The sequence below is a fragment of the Thunnus thynnus genome, chromosome 2 (assembly GCF_963924715.1).
Source record: "Thunnus thynnus chromosome 2, fThuThy2.1, whole genome shotgun sequence".
NCBI classification, from domain to species: domain Eukaryota; kingdom Metazoa; phylum Chordata; class Actinopteri; order Scombriformes; family Scombridae; genus Thunnus; species Thunnus thynnus.
Genome location: NC_089518.1, coordinates 28,992,677 through 28,999,545, shown reverse-complemented (window position 1 = coordinate 28,999,545; position 6,869 = coordinate 28,992,677). Strand labels below are relative to the sequence as shown.

The following is a 6,869-nucleotide window of genomic DNA, read 5'->3' as shown; positions in this document are numbered from 1 at the left end:
AACAAAGAGTGACTTCCCCTCTTAAGACTTCTGGTTAGCTGTGTGTGCTGTTGCTGTCATGTTTTTACAAAAAGCTTTATATCCCAGAATTAAATCACGTTTGTTCTGGAAATCCCCGGTAGCCAAATAATTACAGCGCATGCCACATAACTGCAACGTCCCTGGTCCCTGACTTTGCATGGGACCCTTGTTGCATGTCAAACCACTCTGTCTCTCTCCCCTTGTTTCCTGTCTGCTTCTCCACTATCATCTCTCCATTGAAGTCATTAAACTCATCTATTTTATCAAACATAAAGAGGGAGAAAGAAGACAGGTCGAGCAGGGGTCATTGTCCTGACGTGCAGCTCCTACACAGCTGGACCTCTTCCTGGCTCTGAGCTGCCCACTCGCTGCTGTCCTCAGTCTCCCTTCATTGTCTGACAGGGAGTTACTTGTATCATACCATATCCAACCATGACCACACCCCTACCGCTGACTGCCAACAGAAGCACAACTGGAGAGACTGGTTAGCCAATGGTGGAAGAGCTGGCCATCTGGTAAACCCAGTTGACCCAGTCAGCAGTGAGTCTGCATCAGCATCGCTTCTCATTATTTTCTCTCATGGAATTTGCTCATTTGAGAGATTTATTAATGTTGTCTGAATGTCACATATTGTTCGAGACTTTTGCTTAGAAATGTCAAGTGGAAATTACAGAGTGATTTCCCAAACAATAACTCACACAACTTTCACATGTTAAAGTAATTATATTGTGGGAAAAAGGGACTTGTTGCGGAAGCGAAATGAATCACATTTCCACGTGCAGGGGAAGTCTGAAATATGATTGCACGTACACGCAGAGCTTCAGCACAACCTCCAACCGAGTGTCACTCCATGGGATTTTTAACTGTTTTTTGATGCAGTCCTTAACCTTTTAAAGGAGTGATCCTAAATTGTGGGAAATACTCATTTTATTTCAGATATATGATTAGATCAATACCACTCTCTTGTTAGGCACAGGAGATGATTAGTCTAGCTTGAAAGCGAGGGGAAAAAGCTGGCTTGGCTCTTTCTCCAAAGTTCATTTGCCTCCTAGCACCCCTAAAGGCGCCTGTCGACTGTGCAACAACAATGATTGTGAAAGTAGGTGAAAGAAACGCCTGTAATGAAATCTTGAAATCTGGTCACGAGCTGTGTCATACTGCATAATATCAATATAAGGCATGTCAGATCTGTTTTGGATTGCCAATCAAAGATTTTACCACATTCATCTCATGATTGTCAACTTTCATCTCAGACAGCCCAAAATCTCACAGTGTAAAGGGGCCTTTCAGCTCACTAGTTAACACGTTGTATCTTGTTTGTTTAATTTGTACACAAACAGTAATGTAAAAACAAGAATTTGTGGTTTCAGGAGGATATAGATGATGTAGCTATGAACAACAGTTTATCCATCCGCCCAGCACTTCTATGTGACGTCTCCAGCATTAGCGTTGTTTGCCTGTTCACTATGGCAGCAAAACTCAGGACAGTCACTGCACCCACTGTTGTTGTGCTAAGAAATCATTTATAGCATATAATCCCCCCCTGAAACCACAAATTGCCATTATTACATTTCTGTTTGTGTCACTATGAAACAAATAAGACACAACATGTGAATCACTGAGCTTTAAAGGAAGATAGCTGTTTCCTACTCCCTCCAGTGCTTCAGGTTGATATCAATCTTCTTGTCGAACTTGCAGAAAGAAAGCAAATAAGTGTATTTTCCCAAATTGTTGAACTATTCCTTTAAAGTCCCCCTTCACTAAAAAAATGTGTTTTGTTTTTTGTTCTTTCACATGGACATTTGAGCTTCACTATGCAGATGTGCACTAGATTTGACATCTGCTGAAAAGGGGAGGGTTTCTCTGTGTTCAACTAAATCTGAGTTTATGTGTTCTTACAAGCTTGATTTGTGACATCACAACTAGTTTGAAGCTGATCATGGTCGAGGACACAATTTACACAAGTGTGATGTGGAAACTTGAGGCATCCACTGCACATACACTGAGAAGTATCTTGCATCTGTGACCAGGAAAGTTCCTGAAATACATTTGGCATTGCCTCAAACCAATGCCAGACTCCCCGATGGGATGGGTCAGAGATAACAGACGAGCAAGTGTAACAGAGAGCGCCCTCTCATTCGTTTACTCAGTAGCTCATGAAACCATTCGGTAAACAAAACTTTTGAGTCATAGTGGGTCCAACCCAAGATAAAAAGGTAAACATGTGACGCCTGTGTTTTGGAAACATTAGCATCCATGCGTAGCTGTACATGTTCACTGAGTTCACAAGTACCACATGAAATGTAGAGATTTAGAGATTATTGAAATAATCAGACAACATTTATACAGTTCCTCTGTGTGTGGTCGTCTCATGGATTCAACTGGAATTATATTTAATGCTTAATTTTTAGATATCAAGAATTCAAAGCCAACAGGGGGTTTTAATAAACCTATATGAACCACTACAACATCACTTACAATTTGATTATGAAGCTTCAGCCATCCAAATTAATCAAATCAATTAGATATCTTTCAATGTTACAGTCTTTTTAGTGCCAATTTCCCTCTTTTTGTTACTATACTTCCACTGTAGCTCAACAGGGAAACACTGTCCAAGGAAACACAAAAAGGGAATTTGATGCTAAAAAGACTGTAAATGTGGCAGATATCCACTTGATATGATTAACTCAGACTGCTGATGTCTCAGATAAGCTTCAGATTAACTTTTAAATACATTTTTTTGCAAATGGATCTTTTAATATGAACTGGAGGAATGATTACAGCGAGGAAAACCTCTTTCAGTGTTTACATGGGCATCTGACTGTTGTTTTCAGACTGACTTGAAAAATTGTAAACCTGTCCTTTAGCTCTCAAAACATCCCCTTGAGGAGGTCAGCAACAGGAAAAATGTCCAAACATTCAAGGTCTAAAGCTCAAATTCCCCCCAAAATAGAAATAAACAGACAAGATCAGACAGAGACTGTTTTCCTCTTCTTACTCAGCATCACACAAACTGAAACTATCCCACAGTATCACAGGGAACATCACTGTTAACAGGACAATACTGGATTGAAACACCATGATTTACTCTGCTCCCACACTTACCCACCCGAACACGCACACACATACACATACACACACACACACACACACACACACACACACACATACACACACACACACACACACACACACACACACACACACACACACACACACACACACAAACAGAGCCTCTGATGCTGGCCTGAGCATTATCATTTCTTCTGAGGCCGTTTTTTGGTGTCAGGAGCGTAGGCTGAGACTTTCTCATGGGAACAAGCCAGACAAGTACGAGGAATGCAAAGAAATGCCCTTCAAGCTGAAAGAAAGTGAAAAAAAAAAAAAACTATAATCTGCTGAGAATAGGATTTATGTAATTCTCACATGTTACAAAAGGATACATTCGGGTCTCTGTCTACGGTGAATTTTTAGAGCAGGCACGTTGATTTTGTTTAATTCCTCCAGCCATACCGCCCGAAATCAGCTTATATTTAAAGTCACAAATACATTGTGGGCACAAGAGAGCAGGTCAGCATCTCAGCACCCTGTTGTGTTTATAGCAGAATTACAAGATTATTAAACTACTTATAATTTTATTTTTCTGGATTTTTAATGTGATTAACTATGGATATCCATATTTTGAGAAGAATTTTAGGACTGACATCTGACAAAAGTTAATGTAGAACTGATGTGGCTGTGACCTGACTTGCTGCTTTGGGTGTGGATTTATATATCAACACTTTCAGCCTTCTTACTGTTTGTTTTCACACATCCCGATAACACTGATACCATTAGTTTGCTGCATACATACTGTAAATGATTTAAGGCGAGTCACTTCTTTAAATAGCTGCTTTGTACGTGACTACTCATGATTATGGCATGTATGTCTGCGTAACACAATAATCAGCTTTATGACGACTAAATAAACCAAACACTTAGTATTCAGTTTAATCTCCATGTGGATTGTTTTGTAAACATGGCCATGTTTAGGTTTAAATAACACGCTCAATAAATGACCAAACTCATTATGAGACTATAAACAACAACGGTCAAATGAACGTTGGTCTTTTATGGCATGGATTCAGGTCAGCACAGCATTGTGTTTTTGCCGAGCCAAATCCATCAAGTGTATAGAAATTATTTGACTTTGAAGTCACATGGTTTAATTCATATGATGTGAAGATTGTAACTCACTTGTACAGTAGATCAAACACAGCCGAGTGTCTACAGCCCGACTCACAGCAGCACCAGACAGATCCCACCTCAAAGGAAACTTCACTTTTCATCAGAGCTACAGTAGTGTGGAATGAGGATTTACTGTTAATCTTTTAATACCAACACCATGTTCCAAAGAAACATTTTTTTCTTGGGGAAGACAGTGAGAAGGGGCAGTTGTAAGTGAATTGAGGCCATCCACTCATCCCACGCTCCACTCCTTTAAATGTAAAACTTACTTAAAAGGTTTGCAATTTCCTAGTAAAATCCAAGGAAGTTTCCTGGAAAGAACAATGCACTGTAATTTGTACAAATTGTAAGAAAATAGACACAGTGCTCAATTGGTCCATTTTGATATGATTAATGCCAATTAATTGCTAACCTAGAGTGGCTATTTAATCCATTAGAACTGAACACTCAGTGTGTTTACCAACCAGGAGCTGGTTGCACCAGTTGTTCTTAAGTTCAAACATAGCCTAGTTATAACACAAGTGTTTCCTAAGTAGGGATTTATGCATTACAAACAGGTTTCACCACACAAACTAGGTCTTATGTTGAGATTAGTTCTTACTAAATAGACCTACTAACTGACAGTTCTAACTGTGCAGCTACCTGAATTAACTGACAAACGTTAGCTTACTAACAACGTCATTTAGGTTTGCATAATCACATTTTTTCACTCATTCATAACTGAATTTATTAGTAAGCTAACAGCTAATGTAGGTCAGTTCTTTCAGTTAACTACACAACAATCAACTGAACAAACTGACAAGTGTTAGGTTACTAACATCAGTTAGGTTAGCATGATCAGATTTTTCTTTCATTCATTTATAAGTGACATCTTTGGTAAACTAAAATCTGTCAGTTCGTTCAGTTAGCTTCACAACTGACAAACATCAGTTAGATTAGCATAATCAGATTTTTTTCACATTCAAAACTGACATTATTAGTAAGCTAATGTAAATCAATTCATTCAGTTAGCTACACAACTGACAAACATTAGTTAGATTAGCATAATCTACGGGTTTCTAAACCATGCCCTCGTACTCACATTCTGTACGTATGGATTATATGCCCTCTTCTGTTCTTCAGCGGATGGACCTGCCTTGCAAAGATTGCAGTAACCACATCCACCCAGTAAATTCAGTTTTATCTAGATTTAACAGCAGATTAGCAGATTTAGCTTTGTGTTTGTGGAGTTTCACAGCTTTTACGTGTACAAACTTACAAACATGAATCCAAGGGCATGGTTTAGAAATCTGTGCACACAGTTTACAAATCCGTTAGCATGGATTTACACATTAAGTTTTTTTTCCATCATGTGACCCTCCGTACTGATGTTATTAGTGAGCTAATGCTTGTCAATTTGTTCAGTTACCTACACAACGGTTAACAGAACAAACTGATAAACATGAACTTACTAATAACGTAAGTTAGGTTAGCATGATTGAATTTTTTTTTTCACTCATTCAAAACTGCATGAATACTACTAACTCTGACACACATATTTCTCCATGTATGCAGATATAAACAAAACCAAGTCATACATGTACAAGTTGAAAATGTTGTTGGGCCTCCTAAAATTGTTTTTTTTTTGGAAGTTATCACTTCCTGTTTACACTGAAGATTGCTTTTGATTGGATGGGGCTTTCCTAGCAATCAATTTACACATTACTAAAGCTTTTATTAGCTATAATATCTTTATTTATATAGCACCTTTAAAAACAGAGTTTACAAAGTGCTTTAACAGACAAAGCAAGTCTGACATTAAGAAGACAGTGGAAGGCAATAAAAAACAATAGAGATGATAAAAAGATTAAAAGATGATAGAAAGATGATAAAAATACAACATGAGATAAAAGCAAGTCTGTAGAAATGGGTTTTAAGAAGTGATATAAAAGAAGTTACTGATTTTGCTAACCTTATCTCCTCAGGCAGGTCGTTCCAAAGCCGAGGGGCCCTGATGGCAAAAGCACGGTCATCTTTAGATTTAAGCCTTGACTTTGGAACAGCCAGAAGGGCCCCACCTGAGGATCTAAGGCTGCAGGCTGGCTCGTACAGGGTCAGCATTTCTGTTATGTAGCTTGGAGCCAGACCCAGACATGCTTTAAAAGTGATCAGTAAAATCTTAAAATCACTTCTAAAACGAACAGGATTGGGGTGATGTGATGTCATCTGTTAAAACCAGTAAGAAGACTAGCTGCTGCGTTCTGAACTAGTTGTAGGCAAGAGAGGGATTTTTGTCTTATGCTGGAAAGGAGGGAGTTACAGTAGTCTAGTCTGGAGAAAATGAGAGCATGGATGATTTTTCCAGGTCAGAGTGGGAAAGCATTGGCTTAATTCTGGAAACGGTTCTTATTTTCAGGAGGCAGGACTGGACAACTTTTTTAATGTGTGGTTCAAAACTTAAATCAGAATCAAATAGTACTCCTAGATTTCTGGCAGTGGGCTTCATGTTGGTGGATAGGGGACCAAGACTGATGGGGTTTTTTGGATTTGGGGGACTGAACAGTATGATTTCTGTTTTTGAGTTGTTAAGTTACTGAGACAATCTATAACAGCAGCTGGGCTTCTTAGGTCACCGGGTCTCA

At 38.8% G+C, this 6,869-nt stretch overlaps 1 long non-coding RNA gene across 1 annotated transcript; it reads right to left on the bottom strand.

Annotated features, from left to right (window-relative positions):
* Positions 1-2,466: 2,466 nt before the first annotated feature.
* Positions 2,467-5,477, bottom strand: LOC137172451 (uncharacterized). The gene is made up of 3 exons (XR_010924981.1): positions 5,330-5,477; positions 4,258-4,354; positions 2,467-3,382 (listed from the first exon to the last, which is right to left on the bottom strand). It is a non-coding gene; the product is annotated as an uncharacterized lncRNA (long non-coding RNA).
* Positions 5,478-6,869: the final 1,392 nt, after the last annotated feature.